The sequence below is a fragment of the Schistocerca serialis genome, chromosome 2 (assembly GCF_023864345.2).
Source record: "Schistocerca serialis cubense isolate TAMUIC-IGC-003099 chromosome 2, iqSchSeri2.2, whole genome shotgun sequence".
NCBI classification, from domain to species: Eukaryota; Metazoa; Arthropoda; class Insecta; order Orthoptera; family Acrididae; genus Schistocerca; species Schistocerca serialis.
The window spans coordinates 379,751,816-379,770,249 of NC_064639.1; the positions used below are offsets into that span (position 1 = coordinate 379,751,816).

The 18,434-nt window shown below is 43.2% G+C and overlaps 1 protein-coding gene across 2 annotated transcripts in view; it reads right to left on the reverse strand.

The window, feature by feature from the left end:
- Positions 1–18,434, reverse strand: part of LOC126455557 (homeobox protein Mohawk) — a 113,308-nt gene that overhangs the window by 84,052 nt on the left and 10,822 nt on the right. Inside the window, exon 1 of one of the 2 annotated variants that reach the window (XM_050091313.1) lies at positions 13,468–13,579. The exons of the other annotated variant lie outside the window; for it this stretch is intronic. The gene's annotated coding sequence lies outside the window, so the exon portion shown is untranslated. Of the gene's footprint in view, positions 1–13,467; positions 13,580–18,434 lie in introns of those variants that run through there. 2 annotated transcript variants of the gene reach the window in all.

Below are 18,434 nucleotides of genomic sequence, written 5' to 3' on the forward strand. Positions count from 1 at the left end.
GCATCACAGACAGGAGCGCCTGCGATGGTGTACTCAACGACGAACCTGGGTGCACGAATGGCAAAACGTAATTTTTTCGGATGAATCGAGGTTCTGTTTACAGCATCATGATGGTCGCATCCGTGTTTGGCGACATCGCGGTGAACGCACTTTGGAAGCGTGTATTCATTATCGCCATACTGGCGTATCACCCGGCGTGATGGTATAGGGTGCCATTGGTTGCACGTCTCAGTCATCTCTTATTCGCATTGACGGCACTTTGAACAGTGGATGTCACATTTCAGATGTGTTATGACCCGTGTCTCTACCTTCATTCGATCCCTGCGAAACCCGAGATTTCATCAAGAAAATGCATGACCGCATGTTGCATGTCCTGTATGGGTCTTTCTGGATACAGAAAACGTTCGACTGCTGCCCTGACCAGCACATTATCCAGATCTCTCACCAATTGAAAACGTCTGGTCAATGGTGACCGAGCAACTGGCTTGCCACAATACGCCAGTCACTACTCTTGATGAACTGTGGTATCGTGTTGAAACTGCATGGGCAGCTGTACCTGTACACGCCATCCAAGCTCTGTTTGACTCAATGCCCACGCGTGTCAAAGCCGTTATTACGGCCAGAGCTGGTTGTTCTGGGTACTGATTTCTCAGGATCTATGCACCCAAATTGCGTGAAAATGTAATCACATGTCAGTTCTAGTATAATATATTTGTCCAATGAATACCCGTTTATCATCTGCATTTCATCTTGGTGTAGCAATTTTAATGGCCAGTAGTGTAGTTGGAAGGTAGAACTTCGATACTTCTTAAAACATGCATCAACAGTCAGTATAAAACTATCTCTGATCTCATTTCTCTTGCAATTGCGCTGTATTTATTAGACTAAAGTATTTACGTCTTACACGATTAGCTTGACGGCCATTATCAAGTTATCAATAAGCGTTCTACAGTTTCTACACACACTGGTCAGTTGATAATGGTCGTAGAGGTCGAACATATTAGACATATAGATTGTCATGTAATTTATACAGCCTAATTAAATGATAAATAACGTCAATCAGCAACTTCGTCGGTGATGAGCGCTAGCATCACACACTCACAAGCCGCGCGGAATGGCCGCGTGGTTTGAGGCGCCATGTCACGGATTGCGCGGCCCTCCCGTCGGAGGTTCGAGTCCTCCCTTGGGCATGGGTGCGTGTGTTGTTCTTAGCGTAAGTTAGTTTAAGTACTGTGTAAGTCTAGGGACCGACGACCCCGGCAGTTTGGTTCCTTAGGAATTCACACACACACACACACACACACACACACACACACACACACACACATACACGGCATGTCCCTTAAGAAGGTGAAGCATTAGCGCCTTCAAGTTGTATGAATATCATTTATGGGCCATTCATATTATTATTGATGCACTGAGTTCAAACAGGTGCCGACGACTACTGGCAACCTCGCCGTTGGACACGCGGTCATAGGAACATTTTGTACTCTTTTGAACCAGTAACTTCATATTATCCGTCCCCCGCTCTCCAGCACTTGTTATGGATGTGTAGATACATCTTATACACTGTACTAATTATTAATCATGTATTTTAAAGTAATTGGAATCCATATTAGCGATGAGAGTAATAAATGTCCTAAAACAGCTGGTGAGTGCAATAGGGGAACACTAAATGTCAGTGTGAAAGAGACAACAGTAATCATCATCTCTGAGAAACTCAACTTGTTTCCAAATTACAACATAACGTTTCATTTGCAGAAGGAATCAAAAGCAAACACCGTCCGAACAGGTCCTGAAGGACCAACAGTACCGACCGGCCGCCCTGTCATCCTCAGGCTGTAGCCGTCACGGGATGCGGAGGGGTTGCGGTCAACACATCGCTCTGCCGGCCGTTGTAAGTTTTCGTGACGGGTGCCGCTGCATCTCACGTCAGTCAAGTAGCTCCTCAATTGGCCTCACAAGTGCAGAGTGCGCCCCGCTTGCCAACAGCACTCAGCAGACGCAGACGGTGACCCGGCAACCTGCTATCCCAGCCCGACAGCGCTTAACTTCGGTGATCTGGCGGGAACTGGTGTTACCACCGCAGCATGGCCATTGGCTGTAGAAGGAATCAGTGGGTTTAATATCTGAGCACATGGCTTTTAGAAGAACTGACATCTGATTATGAGGTAAAATGCCGCATTGAACAAGCTTGGTAGAAATTCTAATATTTTTAAAAAGTGGCTATATGTTGAAATTTTGACGTGGGTTTAAGGCTAAGGTTGATGCAATGTTTGTTTGGCCTGTACTTACTTATGGTGTAGAAAAGTTGAGATTAAAATTGTACGCCATCAACAAAATAAAAGCTTTAGAGATGTGGCTACACTGCAGTGCTTGATGTTTCATAGACAGCTAGAATGACAAACGAGGGAGACAAATTTAATGTGTTAGCATAGACCGAGAAATAACACGTAATTGATAAGAGAAAGGCGGCGTATTTAGGATCCATGAAGTGAAACGAGCCGGCCGTTGTGGCCGTGCGGTTCTAGGCGCTTCAGTCTGGAATTGCGTGACTGCTACGGTCGCAGGTTCGAATCCTGCCTCGGGTATGGATGTGTGTGATGTCCTTAGGTTAGTTAGGTTTAATTAGTTCTAAGTTCTAGGCGACTGATGACCTCAGAAGTTAAGTCGCGTAGTGCTCAGAGCCATTTGAACCATTTGAAGTGAAACGAAAAATGTGGATATTTTCAGCTAATAATTGAAGATGAAGATAAAGATGAAGGAAGAAGAAGAATCGGAAGAAAGAGGATATTTTCACTACGAAACTTTAGACAATGGAAGCGGCTACATGGTATTCAATGATTGATATGCAGTCTGCTCAGAAACAGTCTGAAAAGCTTGTAATGGTATTCCAGGGCAGATTGTGCTGAGGAGCAATAATTAAGAAAAAATTCGACACGTTGTGCCGTTCCCGAGTCATTTAGAATTGAAATTTGCCAATTAGACCTTTGCGGGCAAACTGAAGCACTTGCACGCGCTGAAACGCTCAGTCATTTTTTGAGTCCGGCAGACACCACTTCTTCAATTGCTCATTGCCGGTCAGAATGTGCCTTTGTCTAAAGTGATAAATTTAAGCTATGCGAGCGAAAACCACGTTTGTTCAGTTTGAGGAAACGAAGCGAAGAACATGATTGGCTATACTATGGCAGGCTGCTTGAATTTGAGCGCGCGACGACCTGATCGGCTAACTTCAGTGCTAAATAACTCGGAAACGGCGTAACATATCGATTTTTTTCTTAACAACTGTTTCTCAGCACTACTTCCCCTGAAACACCCTTGCAAGCCTTTTAGGCTGTTACTGATCACCATTTACGTCGAAGGAAACCGGGAGCTACGGAAAATTTGATCGCAAACATCCGTTATTGGATAGCCACAGAAGGAGTAATAGTGCTAAATTAATGATAATAACTATAAAGTTCGAATTTTCCTTCATCTGCGGTTCACATTTTCTCAGGTTCGTTGGAAAGCAGCTTATGTGCCTATACTTACGTTCCTTGGTATTCAATGAGAACCTTGTCGGTGAACTGCAAATAAATAAGTGATGAAGAAGAAAAGCAAAGTTTCTGATGTTTGCTTAACTTGTGGCTCACGGTCTGCACGTATCTACATCTACATCTACATCCCTACTCCGCAAGCCACCTGACGGTGTGTGGCGGAGGGTACCTTGAGTACCTCTATCGGTTCTCCCTTCTATTCCAGTCTCGTATTGTTCGTGGAAAGAAAGATTGTCGGTATGCCTCTGTGTGAGCTGTAATCTCTCCGATTTAATCCTCATGGTCTCTTCGCGAGATATACGTAGGAGGGAGCAATATACTGCTTGACTCCTCGGTGAAGGTATGTTCTCGAAACTTCAACAAAAGCCCGTACCGAGCTACTGAGCGCCTCTCTTGCAGAGTCTTCCACTGGAGTTTATCATCTCCATAACGCTTTCGCGATTACTGAATAATCCTGTAACGAAGCGCGCTGCTCTCTGTTGGATCTTCTCTACCTCTTCTGTCAACCCTATCTGGTACGGATCCCACACCGGTGAGCAGTATTCAAGCAGTGTACTCTGACCTACTTCCTTTGTTTTCGGACTGCATTTCCTTAGGATTTTTCCAGTGAATCTCAGTCTGGCATCTGCTTTACCGACGATTAATTTTATATGCTCATTCCATTTTAAATCACTCTTAACGCCTACTCCCAGATAATTTATGGAATTAAAAAAAAATGGTTCAAATGGCTCTGAGCACTATGGGACTCAACATCTGTGGTCATCAGTCCCCTAGAACTTAGAATTACTTAAACCTAACTAACCTAAGGACATCACACTCATCCATGCCCGAGGCAGGATTCGAACCTGCGACCGTAGCAGTCGTGCGGTTCCGGACTGAGCGCCAAGAACCGCTAGACCACCGCGGCCGGCTATGGAATTAACTGCTTCCAGTTGCTGACCTGCTATATTGTAGCTAAATGATATAAGATCTTTCTTTCTATATATTCGCAACACATTACACTTGTCTACATTCAAATTCAATTGCCATTCCCTGCACCATGCGTCAATTCGTTGCAGATCCTCCTGCATTTCAGTACAATTTTCCATTGTTACAATCTCTCGATATACTACAGCTTCATCCGCAAAAAGCCTCAGTGAACTTCCGATGTTATCCACAAGGTCATTTATATATAAAGCGAATAGCAATGGTCCTACGACACCCTCCTGCGGCACACCGGAAGTCACTCTTATTTCGGAAGTTCAACTTGTTTGATCCAACACACTTTTATCGACACACTTTTTTGCTACAAAAGCCAATGAGAATGAATGAAACGAAAATAACTGTGCTAAGAAGTAGAAAAATTTGCACTTACTGAGATTCGTTTTCGCTTCTGATTCAGGACGCACCTTCTTTTAATCATTTGTTGCGCTTCTTTCTTTTTCTAGGCACACCAGTGGTTGAACATGTGGTGCCGTTTCCGGTACTGGGTATTGTATTGTCCTTATCCTAGTATCGTCATACCTGGCACTAAATTCGTCTGCATGGCGTCACATTTGAGGGCTAGGCCTAAGTAACTTCGTACCGGGCTACGGCTTGGCCCTAACGAATGTTCTGCATTGTCGAAACACACTGTCGTATCGTCTTTCAAATGGTTCAAATGGCTCTAAGCACTATGGGACTCAACATCAGTCCCCTAGACTTAGAACTACTTAAACCTAACTAACCTAAGGACATCACACACATCCTTGCCCGAGGCAGGATTCGAACCTGTGACCGTAGACAGCAGCGCGGTTCCGGACTGAAGCGCCTAGAACCGCTAGGCCACAGAGGAAGGTTATCGTCTTTCCACCGCTGAAACAGCTATATGTGCACATATCGATAGCCAATAAATTTAAAAAATAAATAAAACCCCCCTCTATTACTGTTTCTATGGGAGAGACATAGTGACAACAGTTGTTGGGTCTGGTGTCGAGTACACAACTTGAGGGAGTCGGACCTCAGAGCACCGGAGAAGCGCTTACTTGCGTGCGGCTGAGCGGCCGTACGTGCAGCAGAGTGCAGTAGCCCACGCCTGGCGTGCCGCCAGATTAACTTCAGAGGCGTGCATCCAGGGAGCATCGCGTGACGCATCTTGTCATCACTGCCGCCGACTGCCACTGCTAAGCGGAACCGCATTCGCCGCGGCGCCATTGTAATTACATAGCGCTAAACCTGTGGTTGAGAGTGCCACAAGGTAGACAGACAGAATTACACTGACGGAGAGTGTTATATCTGAACACCTTGGCCGGGCGCTATCGAACTGATATAACAGAATTTACATCCTTTTGGAATACGTTGAATAAAATTTCATCATTAGGAGAGATTCTTTTCAGTACAGAAGTAAGTCATGCCTATAGATGTAGAGGTGAGTACATGACGGCTGGCGAGTGCGTTGAACGCTACTGGAACTTTCCTGGCACGAGATCGCAATACATCATGCCCAAAAGGCGTGAATTCGCAACTTGTCGATTACGATATTGCAGTGGCTGTGTTGTTCAGAATTACGATGCAATATTCCTTCGAAGAGACACTCGTGTTTGAGGGAACAGGCACTGCAGCGAGTACAGTCATTATGAAACACATGTAATGTATTCGCAGTTGCGAACAAGGACGACCATCAGCTGTATAATGGAATTACGACAATGAAAACTTGTGTCGCATCAGGACTCGAACCGGATTTCCCGCTTATCGCGAGCGTTCGCATTAGCATTAGGCTGTCCGAACACGCTCCACGGCCAGACCCTAACATCCATTTGTTGTCAGTCATGTGTCTGCAACCTGCAAGGTCTCAGAGCTGATTGTTCTGGTATGCAATAGGGTAGACAGGACGACGTGTACTACATCAGACGGTCACCTGTATGGACTACTTCTTGTGGAGTCGTATTCAAAGTTTTATTTACGAGACCCCTGTACAGACATAGGAAGATCTGCTGGCACGAGTTTTGGCAGCTTCACTAGAAATTGGAGAGACACCATGTGGGATGGAGAGTGAGTACCAAAACATTCTTCATAGGTGTAATGTCTGTAACAAAGTTGGTGGACGCCACGTCGAGCCGCTGTTGTAATGCATCAGTACTATTCCTGTAGAATGCAGGGATCTATTTTTGTTTTGGAATAATGTAAACCCGTAATCTTGAATTGTTAATACAAATAAATGTGCTTAAGTGATAAATGGATGTTTCGTTATGTTTCCTTTCGAACTGTTTTATAGCAATTGTACTGCGTCGCGCCTAATTTAATTCCTCAAGCAGAACTGGATGAGTTAAACATCTGAACTGAAACCGTCATAGAAGGGAAACGGTACCTTTCCGGAAATGGGTTCCTATTCAGAATATCATGTACTCACTCCCATCTACAAGTGCTAGAAGTTTGTAACGGGAATTTCCGAACACCTTGTAGACAAATAATTTGTGCAGGAATAAATGTTTTTAAATTTGTTCATTTATTCTAGTAGCAATATAGATATAAATTTATCCAAATAATGTCCGTCTCCCTAATGAACCGACAGTGCGTGGCGGGGAGCTGACAATGTTCTAGTAGGATTTTCATCGCTTTTAGTTCCATTCACGGATATTACGTCGGAAAACGTTTTGCTTGTACGCCCCTGTAGAAGCCAGCTTGTATGAAGTGTTATACTCGTGGATATGTAAATTGGACGAAGCGAGGAAGTAATGCGTGTCTCGATTTGGATTGCTACGACGGCTTCCGGGATTTTTAGAGATGCCACCAAAAGCCACTTGTCAATCTATTGAAGCGTGTCTCATTATACAGTAGTTTGCCGAATACTTCCGCGGCGCTCTCGCGCTGACTCAACAGGTCTGTGGCGAATCACACAGCAGTTGTTTTGTCCTGTTAGTGGCTGGCTCTGAGCACTATGGGACTCAACTGCTGTGGTCATCAGTCCCCTAGAACTTAGAACTACTTAAACCTAACTAACCTAAGGACATCACACACATCCATGCTCGAGGCAGGATTCGAACCTGCGACCGTAGCGGCCACGCGGTTCCAAACTGACGCGCTTAGAACCGCACGGCCACACCGATCCTGTTAGTACAGCTCCCAAACCATCACATTAGAAGGAAATAGTCGATTTTGGAAGGGCTGTCCTTTCTAGATGACTTAGGGATTCTTCCTATGGCTATTGGTCTGGAATGTACGTTGTATAGATTTCAGTGAATGAAAGCACACATAAGAACGCGGGAGGCAAGTAAGAATGTTATGTATGTACTAGTGTTTCAGGTCCACACTCAGATGTGGGACCAGTCATCCTTCCACAACGCCTCACAGGCGAGGCATGACTACACGTCCTGTGGCTTATAGTGCCTCCCCCGGCTGGAAGACACGCATTTGGTGGTACTAAGGGTAATGTGGCTGCTATATGAAGGCGTTACAGCTCTCTTCCGCATTTCCGTACGAAGGCATCTCGACAACACGTATGCCCGGAAAAGGACCGGACGAGGTCGCGAGTCTCGCCCACTCGCCGGAACTCAAACTTTCGGATTTCTCCTGTTGGAGCACCCCATAGAAATGTATGTGGAGCTCATTCTGAACGTACAGCCACTGGAACAACGCATTCATGCTGCCTGTGACGCCATTCAGTTGCAAGATGGCACATGCGTCAGTCGCTGCTCTGTCGTAGTCACGCATGCTTAGAGCCCCGTGGACTCCGGTTCGGATACCTTCAACAGCGGTGATATCATCACAGCACCTCTTACAATACAGCACCTCTTACAATGCATTTTGTTGTACCGGAGCGAAGAATTCATAAATACACTGGATCGTAGACACCATGCATTCCTGGCCATATGTCCATACGACCTTTCCTGCACGTTATCCTCTCATGGGTAGTTTCCTGCTGTTTGTGACCATTTAGCAAAATCGCCTCGTGTAGTTCCTCCTTAAATCGCTGTGGACAAACGCTCTCAGATATGACACGGATATCATTTGTTTTCCAGTGACTGATTCCAGAGCATATAGTCACTTGAGATGAAACGTATGAGTAGTAATTCATCACGTGGAGGAAGTACATGACGTGGATGGCATGGATATGTGTAGTGATCTTTGAGAGGACGTCAGTAACGAAAAATCTCGTAGATAACCACCCTAAGACGAGGCTACGTTTTACACAAATGAATTAATTCATATATATATATATATATATATATATATATATATATATATATATATATATATATTAATAAACACCATTATATTACTCTAAAAGCAGTTACTAAAACCTATAATTCCTTACACCCTGCGCTATTAAAACCTCATACAGATGTCGTCACAAGTGCCGGGTAAGGACTAACAACAGCAATAAGCAGTACTTGTGCCTAAGTGTTTGACTGAGACTATGAGTTGCACAGTTTAACTAGTTTTGAGATTATCTGAAGTTATGAATTCTCCCTCTTAAGGCCTCCATAAATGATCAAAGAAATTTTCAAACTTCAGTGTGTTTGTCAAATATTTGACCGTGTACGGGCCGTTTGACGTCTTCAACAAACACAGAGCGTTTTGACATGTTTGTCAAAATATAGCGCGTTTGACGTGTTCGGAAGAAATTATTAAAAAGGTGGCAAGATGGCCGTCGTTGTCTGTGTTGATGTATGTTTAGTGAAAAAGAGTTTAAATACAATTTATCTCTTGGTATCGTGAGTCTCCACAACTATGAAAATTCTGATCAAGGATAAAAACAAAATAGTACTGACAATTACCGAAATAGTAGAGCTGTCACGTTTTTCCCAGCCGCACATCACGCATGAAAAGGTTAAGGAGAAAATCAGTTTTCTACACACAACATACAAGCGGGAGTCGAAAAGATAAATAAAATCGAAGCTCTCCGTTTCTTCGACGGTATATTTCCAGGCTATGGTATTTTAATGGACTGTTGTTAGATGACCAAGTAGAAGAGAATAAATTTTCGCATACTTGTGCCTTCTTTTCCGTGTGGAGGTGAAGTAAGTCTAAACAAGTTATTAAAAGTTTCACTGCCCATTCGGAGAAAGTTGATGTAATCATCAGGTTTCGAGTGTAACATTTCCTTTACGAGATTTTCACGTGTATATTTCTCTCTCATCTAAACTATTACAAGGAGCGATGTCTTGTTTTCATCTTCTTCTTCTTTTTCTTTTAAGAGAGTGCCAAGGCCAGTGCTAGAAATGTTTTGTCTGAATTTGCAGCCATTCCCACTAGGGTCAAAATACTGCATACATGAGCAGCGTTTACTTCAAAAGTGAGATTAAATTGACAAACTTTTCTGCTGGTACGTGCACGGGCTTGCTCGAAAAATCCGTGGCTAGATAAGACCGAATTTTACAAAGAAGATTAATCGCTTACGAGGACCTTTATGAAATTCGGGATTGCAGGGGGGAAAGTACGAACAATAGAAAAGCGAATAAGATACCAGAGAAATGAGCTCTCCCAGATTTCTAATTTGTTGCCAACAATATGCTACCAGTACTAATGATGTTATACAAGCAGGCAAATATTTAGGAAAGGACAAAAATTTAGTCGTATTGGAGTCACCAGTGATTGTCCGAATGCTTATTTCGAAAATAAATTGTTTGCAGCGCAGACACAACAACTTCAGTGAGAAATTACCTGTCTCAGGCGTCACCGCCCATCTTCAGATCATAAGACAGACGTTGCAGTTCACTCTGACCACTGAGGAAACCAAGCTGTCAGTGCGGTTCCTCAGTAGCTGGGGCGAAATTCAGCATCTGTCTTATGATCTGAAGTTGGCCGGCGACGCCTGAGACAGGTGATATCGTATTGAAATTTTTATTTTATTTCATTTTCCACGTTTATTTCTATAGGATCAAATTGAGGTGCAAATCGCCATGGTCATGGAACGAGTAAATACATGAGATTAAAGATTACAAGCTGCGCGTATATATTACCATAATCTACACTATAAGACAGGAATTAGGTTATTTTTTCCCAAGAACTCTCCGACAGAAGAGAAGGAGCGAACCATAAGGAAATTCCTCAGCTTATAACTGAATGTGCAAGAATTACTGGTAAGGCCTTTTAATTCATATGGTAGCTTACTGAAAACGGTTGCAGCAGAATACTGTACACCTTCCTGCACAAGAGTCAAAGAAATGCGATACAAATGCAGTTTGGACTCCTTCCTAGTATTAATTGAGTGAAAGCTTGTAATTCTTAGGAATAACCGATATTGTTAACAACAAACGACATCGAAGTATATATATATTGAGAGGCCGAAGCCGGAATTTCGGACTCCAGGATAGGGTTCGATAAGATGTTCGCGAACATATACCTGATTTTGCTCGAACTGCCCTTTTCTGTGCCAAAAATACCTTTTTTGAGTAGGAACAGTTACCCCAGAATATAATGACGTATGTCATAAACGAATGAAAGTAAGCAAAGTAGACTAATTTTAGTGGTGGACCCTAACTTATTGCAGATACTGTTCTAGTGGTAAATACAGCAGAATTCAGTATTTGAACAATATCCTGAACATGGGCTTTCTATGACACTATCTGGACACCTTCAAATGTGAACTGTTCAGAGTTACTAATCAAATGCCAGTTCTGTGTAATCAAAATGTCAGTCGGTTTGACTGTGCAGAAAAATAAATTCTTTCCGTAACAAGACAAATCTTAACTTGCTTGCTTCAGACACGACACTAGTCTTTTCCGAAATTCCTTCACCAGAGAAGACGAAACAAATACTTCTGAATTCGAGTCAAGAACTACTGCCAATATGAGTAACATGGAAGTAGACATCCTCGATGTAGCGAAGCAGCTTAAATCACTTAATAAAGTAAAGGCCTGCGATCCATTGTGTATATCATTCAGCTTCCTTTCAAAATATGCTCCTTACTTACCGATCAAATATAACAGCTCGCTCGTGGAAAGATCCGTACCCAAAGACTTGAAAGTTGCACAAGCAACACCAATACCCAAGAAAGGAATAGCAGTAATGCGCTGAATTACGTACCCACATCGCTAACGTCGGTTTGCAATAGAATTTTGGAACATATACTATGTTGGAACATTATGGGCTACCTCGAAGAAAAAGATTTATTGACATACAGGCAACAGCAATTCAGAGAATAGTTAGAACTTTGTTCTCACAAAGTAATGAGTACTATCGACAGGGGATGTCAAATTGATTCTGATGGCTTTTTGACACCGTTCCTCACAAGCGACTTCTAGACAAATTGCCTGCCTATGAAGTATCGCCTCAGTTGTGCGACTGGATTCGAGATTTCCAGTCAGAAATGTCACAGTTCGTAGTAACTTAAAGAAAGCTGTCGAGTAAAACAGAAGTAATATCTGGCGTTTCCCAAAAAAAGTTTTGTAGGCCCTCTGCTGTTCCTAATCTTCATAAACGAGTTAGGAGAGTATCTGATCTGTCAGATTGATTGCAGATGCTGTCATTTACCGTTATCAAATGATAAAACAAATTGCAAAACGATATAGACAATATATCTGTATGTTGCGAACAGTGGCATACATAATGAAAAGTGTGAAGCCATCCACATGAGTATTAAAGGGAATCTATTTCGGTTAGAGGGTAAGTCACACAAATTTAAAGGCTTTAAACTCAACTAAATACTTAGGGATTACAGTTACGAATAACTTAAATTGGAACGAACACGTGGATAATGCTGTGGGAGAAGCAAACCAGAGACTGCGGTTTGTTGGCAGAACACTTAGAAAATGTAACAGGCCTACCAAAGAGACAGCTTACACTACGCTTGTCTGCCCTTTTGCCGTGCGATGTGGGAACCGCATCAGAGGGAAGTGACGGAGGACATCGAAAAAGTTCAAAGAAAAGCAGCTCGTTTTGTACTATCGACAAAAAGGGTAGAGAGTGCCACGGATATGATACGCGACTTGGGATGGCAATCATAAAGCAAAGGTGATTTTCGTTGCGGCAGGATCTTCTCATGAAGTTTGAATCACCATCTTTGTCCTCAGAGTGCGAAAATTTTTGTTGGCGCCCACATACATAGGGAGGAATGCTTATCATAATAAAATAAGAGAAATTAGAGCTCGCACGGAAAGATTTAAGTGTTGGTTTTCCCCACACGGTGTTCGAGAGTGGAAGGGTCGATAAATAGCTTGAATCGATTCCAGGAACCTGCAGAGTAATCTTGGTTCAAATGGCTCTGAGCACTATGGGACTTAACTTCTGAGGTCATCAGTCCCCTAGAACTTAGAACGGTTGTTGTTGTTGTCTTCAGTCCTGAGACTGGTTTGATGCAGCTCTCCATGCTACTCGATCCTGTGCAAGCTTCTTCATCTCCCAGTACCTACTGCAGCCTACATCCTTCTGAATCTGCTTAGTGTATTCATCTCTTGGTCTCCCTCTTCGATTTTTACCCTCCACGCTGCCCTCCAATACTAAATTGGTGATCCCTCGATTTCTCAGAATATGTCCTACCAACCGATCCCTTCTTCTAGTCAAGTTGTGCCACAAGCTCCTCTTCTCCCCAATTCTATTCAATACCTCCTCATTAGTTATGTGATCTACCCATCTAATCTTCAGCATTCTTCTGTAGCACCACATTTCGAAAGCTTCTATTCTCTTCTTGTCTAAACCATTTATTGTCCACTTTTCACTTCCATACATGGCTACACTCCATATAAATACTTTCAGAAACGACTTCGTGACTTTTAAATCTATTCTACTTAAACCTAACTAACCTAAGGACATCACACACATCCATGCCAAAGACAGTATTCGAACCTGCGACCGTAGCGGTCGCGCGATTCCAGAGTAATCATGTAGACGTGGATGTAGGCAAAGATGACGAAGTCCAGGACTCAGACATGAGCCATGTTTTAAGCAGCTGACATTACGTCAGTAATGAGGTTGTCACGAGAACTTCATTTTAAAAACATTTATTTGTTATTAAGGGTTCTCCCGTACTTACCGCTAATTCCTTGAGTGATGTAGCTGCTGTTGGTACTGACAGTCGTCAGTGTACAGAAGCGACCACGGCTGGGAGTTAAATGTCGTTGCGTGCAAACTGAACAGCCGTGCGAAGCGCTTCTCCTTGGGTGCGGAAGCGGACGGGCGGGCAGTACGGCAGGTCGCTGCCGGCAAGTTCTCGCCTCGCTTGCTCCACGCCCACCAGGCAGCGCAAGCGGCACCTCGCACCAGTCACCGGCCGAAGCGTCAGCTTCAGGTAATCGAGAATGCTGTTCTAGGGAACCAAAGCGAGTCAAATACACAGCGGGGAACAGACAACTTCCACCGGTACAGCCTAACTGCGTTTGCTTCGGTGCCCCACTGCAGACTCCTAACTAAGGTACGAGCATATGGGATTGGTTCCCAAATATGTGAGTGGCTCGAAGACTTCTTAAGTAATAGAACCCAATACGTTGTCCTCGATGGTGAGTGTTCATCGGAGGTGAGGGTATCATCTGGAGTGCTCCAGGGAAGTGTGGTAGGTCCGCTGTTGTTTTCTATCTACATAAATGATCTCTCGGTTAGGGTGGATAGCAATGTGTGGCTGTTTGCTGATGATGCTGTGGTGTACGGGAAGGTGTCGTCGCTGAGTGACTGTAGGAGGATACAAGATGACTTGGACAGGATGTGTGATTGGTGTAAGGAGTGGCAGCTAACTCTAAATATAGATAAATGTAAATTAATGCAGATGAATAGGAAAAAGAATCCCCTAACGTTTGAATACTCCATTAGTACTGTAGCGCTTGACACAATCACGTCGTTTAAATATTTGGGCGTAACATTGCATGTAATGGCAGTTGTGGGGAAGGCGGATAGTCGTCTTCGGTTCATAGGTAGAATTTTGGGAAGATGTAGTTTATCTGTAAAGGAGACCGCTTATAAAACGCTAATACGACCTATTCTTGAGTACTGCTCGAGCGTTTGGGATCCCTATCAGGTCGGATTGAGGGAGGACATAGAAGCAATTCAGAGGCTGGCTGCTAGATTTGTTACTGGTAGGTTTGATCATCACGCGAGTGTCACGGAAATGTTTCAGGAACTCGGGTGGGAGTCTCTGGAGGAAAGGAGGCGTTCTTTTCGTGAATCTCCACTCAGTAAATTTAGAGAACCAGAATTTGAGGCTGACTGCAGTACTGCCGCCAACTTATATTTCGCGGAAAGACCCCAAAGATAAGATAAGAGAGATTAGGGCTCGTACAGAGGCATATAGGCAGACATTTTTCCCTCTTTCTGTTTGGGAGTGGAACAGGAAGAGAAGATGCAAGCTGTGGTGCGAGGTACCCTCCGCCACGCACCTTGTGGTGGATTGCGGAGTATGTATGTAGATGCAGATGTAGACAACGTACAATTCAGCCAAGCAGTTATACTGTGTTAATCGCAAAAATAAACCTGATGTAAACATTACTCCATGTATTCTTCCGCGTTTGCTAGAATCTCATTGGATTTCGCTTCACGTGGAGCGGAAACCAAGCTGCGTCGAGTGCAGTCAAGTAGTATAATGAGGTTACGGTTTATGCTGTCTGTTACACGCACATCGACTCATCGATAATATGGAACAACAGCTGTACCGGCGCTTTGAACTTGGACAGCACTGGCCAGCCAGCTGGTCCTACTAACCAGCCGTGATGTGAGCAGTCGCAGTTAAGATATACAGGGTGAAAAGTATTTAAACCGACAAACTCTGGGAGGTTGTAGGGGACATCAAAACAAATATTTTTCCCTAATGCCATTTTTTCCTATGAGGAGTATTTCAACCGGTAGAGGAAGATTTCTCTGGCAGCAAATTAATTAAACCAACAAACACTTTTCCATTTTTATGACCAAGATACAACACATTAACACAACCCAATTTCAATTACAGTAGATTTTCAAAAATGCCTCCATTGACACGTAAACAAAGTTTACACCGTCGGATCATGTTCTGTCTGACAGGGGCAAAAACCCCAGGAGTATCTTGAATTGTTCCTGCTGCTACTCCTACTATCCGGGCAACCAGATCCTCTTCTGATGCAACAGGAGTTGCATAAACAAGGTTGTGCATCTCTCCCCACACAAAAAAGTCCAGAGGGGAAATATCTGGGGATCGAGCAGGCCATGGTACAGGACCACCTCTGCCAATCCACTTTTCTGGGAACCGTCGGTCCAGGAATCGACGCACACGACGACTGAAATATGCCGGCGCCCCGTCATGGTGGAACCACATGCGTTGTCTTGCAGGGAGCGGGACGTCGTCCAGCAATTCTGGCAATGCTCTGGCGAGAAAATTGTAATAGTGCCTGCCATTTAATGGCTTAGGTAGCAGATACGTCCCAGTTAAACAGTCCCCAACAACACTGACCCACACATTAACGAAGAACCGCACTTGATGAGCGCTAGTAACTGTGGCATGTGGGTTATCCTCACTTCAAACATGCAAATTGTGCATGTTGAAGACTCCATCACGCCCGAACGTTGCTTCAGCGGTAAACAACACAGAGGATGGAAATGTAGGATGCATTTCACACTGTTCCAGGTAACACTGCGAAAACTGTGCTCTGGGTGGATAATCAACTGGTTCCAGGATGTGGACACGCTGTAAGTGAAATGGACGTAATAAGTGCTCTAGAAGGGCTGTTCTTACATTCGTCTGATTCGTCCCCATGTTACGTGCAATTGCACAAGTGCTGATTGAAGGATCCCGCTCCACATGCTGCAAGACAGCTTCCTCAAATTGCAGCGTTCTTACCGTGCGACGGCGTCCCTGTCCAGGTAGTCTGCTAAATGACCCGGTCTCACGCAAACGTTGGTACACAGCAGCAAAGGTCGTATGATGCGGGATACGGCGATTAGGATATTTTTGTTGATAAACCCGCTGTGCAGCTCGTCCGTTGTGGTGTGCTACGTAGTACGCACCAACCATATCAGTGTACTTACTCCAGGTGTATCGATCCATTAGTAAACAGAGTCAATGCACTACTACACTGGTGGACAGCAATTGCCTACAACTGAAGAGCGTAATACGCCCTCTAAGAACTGAAGATCGTAATACGACCTCTAACAACTGAAGAGCGTAATATGGCCTCCACTGGTTTAAATAATCCTCATAGGAAAAAATGACACTAGGGAAAAATATTTGTTTTGATGTCCCCTACAACCTCCCATAGTTTGTCGGTTTAAATACTTTTCACCCCGTAGAAAGGGACGAGCAGAGAATACAGCTTCGAACGCCATTCAATTTTTAAAGAGTACGAAATAATATTCGGTAAACCCCACCATTACCGCATGCTTCGTAGGGGACCAGACGGAAAACATGACATGCTCTCGTTCTTAGCTAACATGGTACTGGTTCAAATGGCTCTGAACACTATGGAACTTAACATCTAGGTCATCACTACCCTAGAACTACTTTAACTTACTAACCTAAGGACGTCACACACATCCATGCCCGTGGCAGGATTCGAACCAGCGACCGTAGAACCGCTCGGCCATACTAACAAGGTACTTTACTTAAAAAAAAAACTGATGAAAATTCCTAACCTAACCTCAGGGTAATTTTTCTGAACGAGCTGTGTACGACGCGAAAGCGTACTGCAGGGATTTCACCGCATTGTTAAATATTGAAGCCACTGCAGGTATTACCTAGGGTCGGGCGTCTGGTAATCTCTAAACTCCCTCCATATCAGTTCTGTTCGGTTCACATTGCAGTGGTACGGTGTGAACTATAAAAATGCGGCTTTTATGTCGTGTGCTCGATGCTACGGAAATTCTTTTCCATCTTTATACGATGCTCATCATCCTGCTTCGTCTGAGACCACATCTCTGGTAAAACAAGGGACATAGTTCAAGTAAAGAATACTTGCTTTTTCATTTTTAACCCAAAAAATTTAATTTCTTATGTTTTCTTATTTTAAGCAACCTTTATTAAAAATCTTTTATAAAATATCGATGATCAAGAATTTATATTTGCAATGAAAAGTGGAATTTTACGTGCAGCATGTAATTATAAACAAGAAGACGTGCATTTTTCATAAAATATATGGTTAAATATGTATTAATTAACATAAATTTCATGAACTAGACTTTTAACAGATACAGGTATTCCTAACTGAAAGAAAAAAATAAAGACCGGAGCGAGTTTTGAACTAGCAGTCTATGAACTGTGTGATTACCATTCTACAACGCTACCGATTTTTTTCCAGCATGTGAACAAAACAATCAGTTTATGAATTCTTGTGCACATTGTAGAATATCAAACTTGAATCTCAAGTATTGACAGTTATGGGTATATACTTTCTTTTTGTTTTATCGAGGTCTGCGCGTTTAAAACTTTAACTTTTAATGTATATCCGTTGGCGATGAAATGTAAGATTGGTGGATATCTGTTGAAACTTTCCAGATTAACTTTTATTCAGTTTTCTTTTTTCCAGTCGATTTCAGTGAGTTACTTTTTTTGTTAATCATAAGTTTTAAGAAATTTGCAAATTTTTTTTTCGGTTTTCCTCAGATTGCTTTTATTTTCTTCTGTCAGAATGTAATGTGTAGTACGTCCCTTATCCAGTTCACACCATTGCGTTTTGTGATTGGATACGGAACATCACCTGGGTTTTATAAAACCTGCTAGTGTCAGCTACGCATACCGTTTAAAAATAATGTCTTCACTGTAGTAAATAAAGTTCCTCAGAAAATTTCAAAGCCGATTTTTTTCTGTAGACTTGAAAAAAAAAAAACACTAAGGACAACCTTTTTAACGGTGCTCGACGCGCGTGTTTCACTACTGAGCAGGAAGCAGCGTTACCCATTTTCACACTGCTTGTTGCCAGCGCGACAATCAGACCACAACAATGCAGAGACTGTGGCTGTACACGATTTTTGAAATAAAAACTGCATAGCTAAAGCATGATTAAGAGAAACACTGATGGCTTTTAATACATTAAAATATCTGAAAGTTGC